The following is an 11,472-nucleotide window of genomic DNA, read 5'->3' on the forward strand; positions in this document are numbered from 1 at the left end:
CAGGCTTAGTACAACATCTCGCTCCCAGTGCAGACCTTGCTGGAAGTATAGATGTGATCAGGCCCTGAGTTGGGCTTGCTTTTATCTCTGCCTTAACGAGCCCAAGGTCGTTGGCTGCCACCCCTTACCTATAGGGCTTTTATTCCATGAATCCCACAGGGAGATCAATGATTGTGTCCCTATGGTCCTCCTACAGGTTATAACAGACGGGAAGGATTTTTACAGAAGGCACAATGTTTGTAACAGGAATGATGTGTCTGCTCAACAGCCTCTGCCTCCTTCAGCCATATCACTTTGGAGAAACCATTATGGATCTGCAGAAAATGTAGGATGAAGGCACCAAAGAATGGTCTTGAGTTCAAATATAAATAAGTTAATGTGTCTCTTGCCTTTGTCAGTGATGATGGAGTAGGAGGTAGTTACGTGCTTATTTTAAGTACATAAGAAAAAGGAGTAGGCCTTATAGCCCCTTGCGCTTTCTCCTCTGCCATTCAGTAAGAACATGACATATCCACCTAAATTTACCCCTGTACTCCTTGATTCCCTTGGCGTTCAAAAACAAATTAATTGCTCTCCCCATGAATATATGCTATGACTGACATCCACAAGGCTCTGGGGGAGAGAATTCCGATAGTTCACAACCTTTTGAATGAGAAGGTTCCTCCTCATCTCAGTCCTAAACAATTGGTCCCTTGTCCTGAGACTATGATTCCTTGTTCTAGACACTTCAGGGCAAACAGCCTCTATCATGTCAAGCCTCTTGTATGTTATACATTTTTAAACTTCATAGATTATAGACTATTCTACTCTATCTCTCCTCATCGGAAAACTGGCTCATCTCGGGAAGCTCCTCCAACTCTGACCTCTTGTGCATCCCCAATTTTAACTGCTCCACTGTTGGTGGCTGCTCTTTTTGTTACCTAGACCATGGAATGTTCTCCCTACACCTCTCCATTTCGCTTTCCTCTTTTAAGACATTCCTTAAAAGCTACCTCTTTGAGAAAGCTTTTAGTTCCCTGACCTAATATATCTCCTTTTTATGTGGTTTGGTGTGATGCTTTGTTTTCTATTGCTCCTGTGAACTGCCTTGGGATATTTTACGTTAAAGGGGCTATATTTATGTAAATTGTTATTGAATTAATCAGTGGACGTTCATTGTACCCATTCTAAGCCAAGCCAAGCATATCCTTCCTTCAGTCAGGAAACCAAAGTATACAGTACTCCTGGTATAGTCTCACCTTAGTCCTATCTAATTGTAGAAACATAGAAAATAGGAGCAGGAGATGGCCATTCGGTCCTCTGAGCCTGCTCCACCATTCATTATGATTATGGCTGATCAACCCAATAGTCTAATCCCGCTACCCCCTCTTTCCCCCCCCCCCCCCCCCCCGGCCCATGCCCTTTGATCCTCTACACTTTCAGTTCTATATCTATAACAGCTTCTTGAAAACATATAAACATACAGGGCCAGATTCTCTGATTTTGAGGCTATGTCCGGAGGATCCGTGGCGTTTTACGTGGGAAAGCATGGCGCCGCCCCATGACCGATCCTCCAACTGGTGAGGGGCTAGCAGTTGCGCCACATTAAAAGTTGAGCCTCCATGAAATAAACGGCCGGATAATTGCCGGGGACCGTGGCTGCGGATGCGCACGGTGACCTGCAGCGGTCGTGCCCTACAACATGGCGCCAGCTGTGCACACCCGACCTGCCAGATAATGCCCCACTGGACATCCCCTCGCCCCCCCCCCCCCCCCCCCCCCCCCCCCCCAGCCCTAGCTGAAGCCCCCTCCGGCCGGCTGCAGGGCTCCTGCCTGACTGGCGCCGCCTGACATGCCGGGTTCCTGCACGGCTGGGACCACACATCCCCCGAGTCGTGATCTCGGCCCATCGGGGGAAGGCCTTCAGGTGACGTCCTGAGGCCTTCCCAATGGCTTGAGGCTCGCCACTATGTCGTCATTTTGGAGGGGGCGAAGCGTGCAAAAACAGCCGCCGCCCTGATTCCATCGTAAAAAGGGATTCTCCGCCCGATCGCCAATTACAAAATCGCCGTCGGGAAACAATGTTTTGGCTTCAGCTACTTCCTGTAGCAACAAATTCCACAGGCTCACCACTCTCTGGGTGAATATATTTCTCTTCTCTGTCCTAAATGGTTTACCCCGTATCCTGAGACTGTGACTCTTGGTTCTGGACACATCCATGGGGAACATCCTTCCTGCATCTACATTGTCTAGTCATGTTAGAATTTAAAAAAACAAACATTTTATTAAGGTATTTATAGTTTTTATAATAACAACACGAACATAGTATATAAGACATTTCCATCCCTGACACGTTCCGCACGCCCCCAACAAAGAAACAATAGCCTAACCTCATCCCCTCCCCCCTCCCCCCTCTCCCCCCTAGATTTCTGCCTCTGCTGACATTTAATTTTCCCCGAAAAAGTCGACAAACGGCTGCCACCTCCGGATGAACCCTTACATTGACCCTCAATTGCTTCACAGCTCCAAGGTCCCAGGTTCAATTCCTGGCTTGGGTCACTGTCTGTGCGGAGTCTGCATGTTCTCCCCGTGTGTGCGTGGGTTTCCTGCGGATGCTCCAGTTTCCTCCCACAGTCCAAAGATGTGCAGGTTAGGTGGATTGCCCATGCTAAATTGCCCATAGTGTCCAAAATTGTCCTTAGTGTTGGGTGGGGTTACTGGGTTATGGGGATAGGGTGGGGGTGTGGACCTTGGGTAGGGTGCTCTTTCCAAGAGCCGGTGCAGACTCGATGGGCCGTATGGCCTCCTGCTGCACTGTAAATTCTATGATTCTATGTTTAGGGCGAACTTTATTTTCTCAAGTCTGAGAAACTCAGCCATGTCGCGAACCAAGGTCTCTGATTTTGGGGGCTTCGAGTCCGTCCACATTAACAGTATCCGTCTCCAGGCTACCAGGGAGGCAAAGGCCAAAACGTCAGCCTCTCTCGCCCACTGGACTCGCCGCCACCCTTGTTTTAAGTACCGTGGACATGACGTCAGCGAAACCGTGCCAAAATCCTCTAAGCTTCGGGCATGCCCAAAACATGTGGACATGATTTTCTAGCTCTCCCGCTCACCCGGTGTGTGTCCCCCCCCCCTCCCCCGGACCAGCCCGTTTCAGTTCCTGGCAGCTCTTATCGCCATCGCCAATGGCTCTATGGCCAGAGCAAACAACAGCAGGGGGAGGGGACACGCTTGCCTTGTCCCTCGGTGCAGCTTAAAATAGCCCAACATCAGCCGATTCGTTCGCACGCTTGCTACTGGTGCCTGATATAGCAACCGCACCCAATCAATGAAGCCCTGTCCAAACCCGAATATTCCTAACACCTCCCTCAAATAATTCCACTCCACCCGGCCAAAGGCCTTCTCTGCGTCCATCGCAACCACCACCTCCATATCTCTCTCTCTTCTACCACCACCCCCCACCCCCCCCACACACACACCCCGCTCTGAGGGCAGCATTGTAACGTTTAGGAGCCTGCTAACATTGGCCGTAAGTTGCCTGCCCTTCACAAACCCCATCAGGTATTCCCCTATCACCTCCGGAATACAGTCCTCTATCCTTGTGGCCAAACTCTTAGCCAGCAGTTTGGCGTCCACATTCAATAGAGACATTGGCTTGTATGACCCGCATAGCTGAGGGTCCTTCTCCCGCTTCACAATCAATGAGATTGAGGCCTGCAACATTGTTGGGGGAAGAATACCCCGCCCCCTTGCCTCATTAAATGCCCTCACCAGCAGCGGGTTCAACATCTCCGAGAACTTCTTGTAAAATTCCATTGGGTAGCCGTCCGGTCCTGGGGCCTTACCTGACTGCATGGTCTCCAGCCTCTCCATTATTTCCTCAATTTCAATTGAGGCCCCCAACCCTTCTACTAGTTCTTCCTCCACCTTCGGGAACTTCAACTGACACAGGGACTGCCTCATCCCATCCAACCCAGCCGGGGATTCCGACTCATATAGCTTGCTATAAAACTCTTTAAACACCCCATTCACCCCTACTGGGTCAAAGACCGCGTTCCCACTTCTGTCCTTTACTCTCCCTATCTCCATGGCTACTCCCTTTTCCTCAGCTGATGTGCGAGCATCCTACTGGCCTTCTCCCCATACTCATATACCGCCCCCTCACCTTCCTCAATTGCTCCACTGCCTTCCCTGTAGATAACAGCCCAAACTTCATCTGTAGCCTCAGCCGCTCCTTCAGTAATCCCGCCTCCTGGGCCTCTGAATATCTCCTATCCACCTGGAGTATCTCCCCAACCAGCCTATCCATCTCTGCTCGTTCCATCGTTTCTCTGTGGGCCTGTATTGAGATTAACTCCCCACTAACCACTGCCTTCAGAGCTTCCCACACTGTTGCTGCCGAGACTTCCCCTGTGTCATTTATTTCCAAATAGTTCTGGATGGACTTGCTCACCCGCCCGCACACCCCCCTCATCTGCTAATAGTCCCACATCCAACCTCCATAACGGACACTGCCCTCTCTCCTTATTTACCCGTAAATTCACCCAATGTGGGGCAAGGTCCGACACAGTGATCGCCGAATACTCGGCATAAATCACCCCCGCCTGTAACGCCCTGCTCAAGATAAAAAAGTCGGTCCGAGAATATACTTTGTGCACATGGGAGAAAAAAGAAAACACCTTCACTTTTGGCCATCCAAACCTCCATGGATCTACCCCGCCCCCCCTGCTCCATGAACCCCTTCAGTTCGTTCGCTACAGCTGGCACCATCCCTGTCCTAGATTTTGATTGATCCGACCCTGGGTCAATGACTATTAAATCTCAGCTTATATGATTCTCAGTCCGGGATCTTACCTGACACCCGCCTCATAAATTCCACATTCTCCTAATTTGGTGCATGTATATTCACAAATACCACCTGCAACCCCTCAAGCTTCCCACTCACCATGATGTACCTGCCCCCCGCATCCGACACAATTCTCCCTGCCTCAAATGTCACCCGTTTGTTGATCAGGATCACGACCCCCCTGGTCTTAAAGTCCAGCCCTGAATGAAATACTTGGCCGACCCACCCCTTCCTCAGTCTGGTCTGTTCTATAACCTCCAGGTGTGTCTCTTGTAACATTGCCACACCCGCCTTCAGTCCCCTCAGATGCACGAACACATGAGCCCTCTTAACCGGCCCATTTAGCCCTCTGACATTCCAAATGATCAGCCTAGTCAGGGGGCTTTCCCCCCCCCCCACCCCACCCCTGCCTGCCGATCAGCCATCACCCTTCTTAGGCCAGCCTCTAGCTCGCGTCCCTCACCTCCTCAGGCCCGCTCTCGGGCATCCGTCGTCCTCTACCTCCCCTTTGTCCCCTAGCAACAGTTCCTCCCCTGTCAGCAGAGCAGCTCCCCCCCACCACTCCCCCCCCCCCTATTTGCAGCACCAAAATCCCAGCCCCCCATAACAGGCTTATCACCTGCTCTCCCCCCACTGCGCTTCTGTGAACTAGCTCACCTAGCTAGCCTGGTAGCTCCCGCCCATGGCACCAGACACCCTATCTCCCTATTGTTCTCCCTCCTCACCCCCGCTCAGATATAGATGTTCAGAGCACCACAGTGCCCAGTAAACAAACAGTCCCTCCACCCATCACCCACCAGAACAGAGTGAAATTACATTTCCGAGCAACTGCTCAAACATCTTAACAAAACGAAAACCAAAGGAAAAGGAAGGGGCAAAAAACAAGAATAATCCCATGTGGCAGAGAGCACTACCTATCCAGAACCTCACATAAATAACTTTAAACCAAATCGACCCCGCAATGCCCTCCCCCAAGGTTCAGTGTCCTTAGACCCCTGCCAGCCTTTTGTCCTTGATAAAGTTGATTGCTTTGTCCAGCGATTCAAAGTAAAGTTCCTGGCCCTCAAAAGTGACCCACAGACGTGCTGGATATAACATCCCGAACTTCACCCCCTTCTTGAAGAGGGCTGATTTTGCCCTATTAAATCCGGCTCGCCTTTTGGCCAGTTCCGCGTACAGGTCCTGGTAGATGCGCTACTCACAGTTCTCCCACTTACAGCTCCGTACCTGCTTGGCCCACCGCAAAATCTGTTCCTTGTCCAGGAACCGGTGCACCCGCACCACCATTGCCCTCGGCGGTTTGTTCACTTGCGGCTTCGTCGCAAGCGCTCTATGCACTCTATCCACCTCCAAGGGTCGAGTATATGTCCCCTCTCCCATCAACTTTTCCAGCATACTTGCCACATATGCCCTCAGGTCTGATCCCTCACTGCCTTCCGGAAGGCCTACGATCCTCAGGTTCTGTCTCCTGGACCTGTTCTCCAAATCCTCCATCTTCTCCTGCAGTCTTTTCTGGTGGTCCTTCATCAGCCCCACCTCGGCCTCCAACGCGGCTAGATAGTCCTCGTGCTCGGACACCTTTCCCTCCACCTTCTGGATTGCACGTCCATGGGCTTATAGCCCATGTTCAACCCGGTCAATTGGTGCCTTAATCGGGTCTAGCGTATTCCTTCTTTAGCTTGCCAAAGCTCTCCTCAAAGAACTTTACCAGCTGTACCGTCGACCACTGTGCCACCGCACCAGGGTCCTGCACCTCCGCCATGCTTTCCTGTTCTGCTGGTTCTGCACGTGTCTTCTTTACTTGACTATGTCTCCTTGTAAGGCCACTTCTAGTCCAGTGCTCTATATACTGGTGGGGAATTTCTCCCCACTGTCTCACTCTCTACCGATTATTCCAATAAAATTCTGATAAAATCGGGAGAAAAGGTCCAAAAGCTCCGTCACAAGTGGGAGCTACCAAATGTGCGACCTCCTACTCCATGGCTGCCACCAGAAGTTCCTGTTGAATTTTATAGGTTTCTATGAGCCCCCCCCCCCCCCCCCCCCCCCCCCCCGCCCCCTCGGCCAAGCCCTCCGATTCTTCTGAACACCAGCGAATACAATCCTAACTGATTCAATCTCTCCTCATATGTCAGTCCTGCCATTCCAGGAATCAGTCTAGTCAACCTTTGCTGCACTCCCTCGAGAGCAAGAACATCCTTCCTCAGGTAAGGAACCAAAACTGCACACAATATTCCAGGTATCCTTTCGACATCCACTTGCAGTAAAGGCTAACATATAATTTGCCTTCCTAATTGCTTGCTGTACCTGTATTTTAGCTTTGAGATTCATTTGCAACGACACCCAAATCCTTCTCCACTCCAGTATTTACTAGTCTCTCCTCTTTTTAAAAAAAATCTACTTGCCTAGTCCTCCTACCAAACTGGAAAACTTTGTGCTTCCACAGACTATATAGAATTGCTACAGTGCAGAAGGAGGCCATGTCATAGAACAATCATAGAATTTACAGTGCAGAAGGAGGCATTTAGCCCTTCGAGACTGCACCAGCCCTTGGAAAGAGCACCCTATTTAAGCCCACGCCGCCACCCTATCCCCATAACCCAGTAACCCTACCTAACCTTTTTGGACATCAAGGGGCAATTTAGTATGGCCAATCCACCTAATTTGCACATCTTTGGACTGTGGGAGAAAATCAGAGCACCCGAAGGAAACCCATGCAGACACGGAGAAAGTGCAAACTCCACACAGTCACCCAAGGCTAAGGTTAAATCCGGGTCCCTGCAGCTGGGAGGCAGCAGTGCTAGCCACTGTGCCGCGTGAATTCTTGGCCCATCAAATCTGCACCGACCCTCTGAAAGAGCACCCTATCTATACTCCCCACCTAACCTGCACAACTTTGGACTGTGGGAGGAAACTTGACTGGAGGAAACCCATGCAGACGGGAGAAAGTGCAAACTTCACTTAGCCAGTCACCCAAGGCCTGAGTTGAACCCTTGTCCCTGGCCCTATGAAGCAGCAGTGCTACCCACTGTGTCACCGTGCCACTTATAAAAGCCATCTTCCGAACTGCTTATTTAACCTGTACACAACTCCCTTCAAACAGCTTACTTTCCCACCTAGCTGAGTATATTCAGCAAATTTTAATATAGACTGCAACCTGTGCAGTCCTGAAATCACTGGTGAAATAACACCAGTTATTTGGAACTTTTTCGAGCGGACCCATGTAACTCGTGATATTATTTTGATATCGCACTTCAGGAATGGAAACATGGAAGATTCAGTATTTGAATGAGTAGAACCAAATTTTATTACTACTTTATAATGTTTTCTGTTTCATGCTTCCTGTAATTATTTATATCTACAGTATTTTCTGATTCATATTCGTGTGGCTGGGCATTCCAACGTCATTCTATAATCCTGAAAATTCCAAAATCCAAAAATGACTCAGTCCCAAACGTTCTGATATAGAAAGGTTACAGTGTATTGTAATCAGCCCCCTCATCCTAACGCATTGATATGGACGGTAAATTATTGAGGGCCAAGCAGTGATCCTTGAAGTATCCACTGCTGGCATTCACAAAACTCGAAAATGACCTGCTGATTCCAATTTTGTTCTGTTTATTAACCAGCCCCCATGCATGTAAATACATTACCCTACTGATGCACGATCAATTACACAAAGATGAGAGGATGTAATCGAGGCTTTATTACACTGAGATGTGTGGCCTCCTACAGCAGCTGATGAAATGGCTGCTGCACTGGGAGCACACATATTTATGCTCCGCCTACTGGGCGGAACCAGCAGGCAGGGATCTACCCCCGTACCTGTAGTACAGGGGCCTTACCGTAAAGCACCTACATCAACATCCTATATATGCAATATATACTTCTGTGGTGACTACCACATTCATCCCCTATTAAAAAAAATGAGTCCGGCGGGGGTGGTGGAGAACTATATACAGAAAGTTGTGTTTTAAAAGTACAGATAATATTACAAATTAAGGCAGTCCGGAGCCTTGATCTGTCGTTGAGAGTGCCGCAGTGTTGGTGGCGACTCCGGCGGCGGCTTAGTCTTCGGTGACTCCAGACGCATGTCGAAATCCTCTTCATTCCCGGGTGTGAGCAAAGGGAGGACAGATTGTCCCGGAGCGGGGGCTGCGGTGGGGTGCGCTGGGGGAGGGGAGAGTGGCGCGGGGCAGGGTGTGTGTGTGTGTGTGTGTGGAACCAGCTGGTGCCAGGTCCCTGAGGGAGATTGCGTCTTGGTGGCCGTTGGGGTACGCTACGTAGGCGTACTGCGGGTTGGCGTGAAGTAGCTGTACCATCTCAACCAACGGGACCGCCTTGTGGAGTCGAACGTGTCTATGGAGGAGAACGGGTCTTGGAGCTGCCAGCCATGTCGGGAGCGAAACCCCGGAGGTGGACTTCCCAGGGAAGGCAAAGAGGCGTTCATGGGGGGTTCAGTCACGGTGCACAGGAGCGACCGAATGGAGTGAGGTGCGTCGGGGAGGACCTCCTGCCAACGGGAGGCTGGGAGATTTCTGGACCGTAGGGCCAGCTGGACGGCCCTCCAGACCGCCCCATTCTCCCTCTCCACCTGCCCATTTCCCCTGGGGTTGTAGCTAGTCGTCCTGCTCGAGGCAATGCCCCTGTTGAGCAGGTACTGGCGCAGCTCATCGCTCATGAATGAGGATCCCCGGTCGCTGTGGACGTAGGCGGGGAAGCCGAACAGAACGAAGATGGTGTTGAGGGCTTTGATGACGGTGGCAGGCGTCATGTCGGGGCATTGGACAGCAAAGGGGAATCGGGAATATTCATCGACCACACTGAGAAATTATGTGTTGCGTTCGGTGGAGGGGAGGGGCCCTTTGAAGTCCACGCTGAGGCGTTCAAAGAGGGGGGGGGCCTTCACCAGGCGCGCACGGTCTGGCCGGTAGAAGTGCGGTTTACACTCCACGCAGACCTGGCAGTCTCTGGTGATTGTCCTGACTTCCTCGATGGAGTAGGGCAGGTTGCGGGCCTTGATGAAATGGTAAAAACATGTGACTCCTGGGTGACAGAGGCTGTCGTGCAGGGTCCGGAGTCGGTCCACTTGTGCGCTGGCACATATACCTCGGGATAGGGCATTGGGGCACTCGTTGAGCTTACCGGGGCGATACAAAATCTCGTAATTGTAGGTGGAGAGCTCGATCCTCCACCTCAAGATTTTATCGTTTTTGATCTTGCCCCGCTGTATGTTATTAAACATGAAGGCAACCGACCGTTGGTCAGTGAGGAGAGTGAATCTCCTGCCGACCAGGTAATGCCTCCAATGCCGCACAGCTTCAACGATGCTTGGGCCTCTTTTTTGATGGAGGAGTGCCGAATTTCAAAGGCATGGAGGGTGCGGGAAAAGAATGCCATGGGCCTGCCTGCCTGTTTGAAGGTGGCGGCCAGAGTGACGTCTGATGCATCGTTCTCGACTTGGAAGGGGAGCTTCTCGTTGACTGCGTGCATCGCAGCCTTGGCGATGTCGGCCTTGATACGGTTAAAGGCCTGGTGAGCCTCAGCCATCAGAGGAAAAACAGTGGACAGAATGAGTGGGCGGGCATTGTCTGCATAGTTTGGGACCCACTGGGCGTAATACGAAAAAAAACCCAGGCAAAGTATGAGGGCCTTGGGGCAGTGGGGGAGGGGGAGTTCCATGAGGGTCGCATGCGATCGGGGTCGGGCCCCAGAACTCCATTCTGGACCACATAGCCGAGGATGGCTAAGCGGTTTGATTTGAACACGCACTTCTCCTTGTTATATGTGAGGTTGAGGAGAGTGGCGGTGTGGAGAAATTTGGCAAGGTTGGCGTCATGGTCCTGCTGATCGTGACATTGTCCAGGTATGGGAAAGTGGCCCGCAGCCCGTACCGGTCAACCATTCGGTCCATCTCCCGTTGGAAGACCGAGACCCCGTTGGTGACACCGAAGGAACCCTAAGAAAGTGGTAAAGGCGGCCGTCTGCCTCGAACACAGTGTATGGGCGGTCCGCCTTGCAGATGGGGAGCTGGTGGTAGGCAGATTTCAGATCTACTGTCGAGAAGACCCGGTACTGTGCAATCTGATAGACCATATCAGATATGCGTGGGAGGGGGTACGCATCGAGCTGTGTGTACCGATTGATGGTCTGACTGTAGTCAACGACCATCCTGTTTTTCTCCCCAGTTTTGACCACTACCACTTGGGCTCTCCAGGGGCTGTTGCTGGCCTCGATGATGCCTTCCCGAAGCAGCAGCTGGACTTCAGACCTGATGAAGGTCCTGTCCTGGGCGCTTTACCGTCTGCTCCTGGTGGCGACGGGTTTGCAATCCGGGGATAGGTTTGCAAAAAGGGAAGGTGGGTCGACCTTAAGGGTCGCAAGGCCGCACACAGTAAGGGGTGGTAGGGGCCCGCCGAATTTCAGGGTTAGGCTCTGGAGGTTCCAATGGAAGTCCAGGCCGAGTAGCAAGGCAGCACAGAGGTTGGGGAGGACGTAGAGGCGGAAGCCGCTGAACTCCACGCCCTGGACAGTGAGAGTGGCAATGCAGTACCCCCGGATCGCCATGGAGTGGGACCCGGTGGCCAGGAGGATTCTCTGGTTAGTGGGGTGTACCGCGCGGGAGCAGCTCCTTACTGTATCGG

The sequence above is a fragment of the Scyliorhinus torazame genome, chromosome 11 (genome assembly GCF_047496885.1).
Source record: "Scyliorhinus torazame isolate Kashiwa2021f chromosome 11, sScyTor2.1, whole genome shotgun sequence".
Taxonomy (NCBI): domain Eukaryota; kingdom Metazoa; phylum Chordata; class Chondrichthyes; order Carcharhiniformes; family Scyliorhinidae; genus Scyliorhinus; species Scyliorhinus torazame.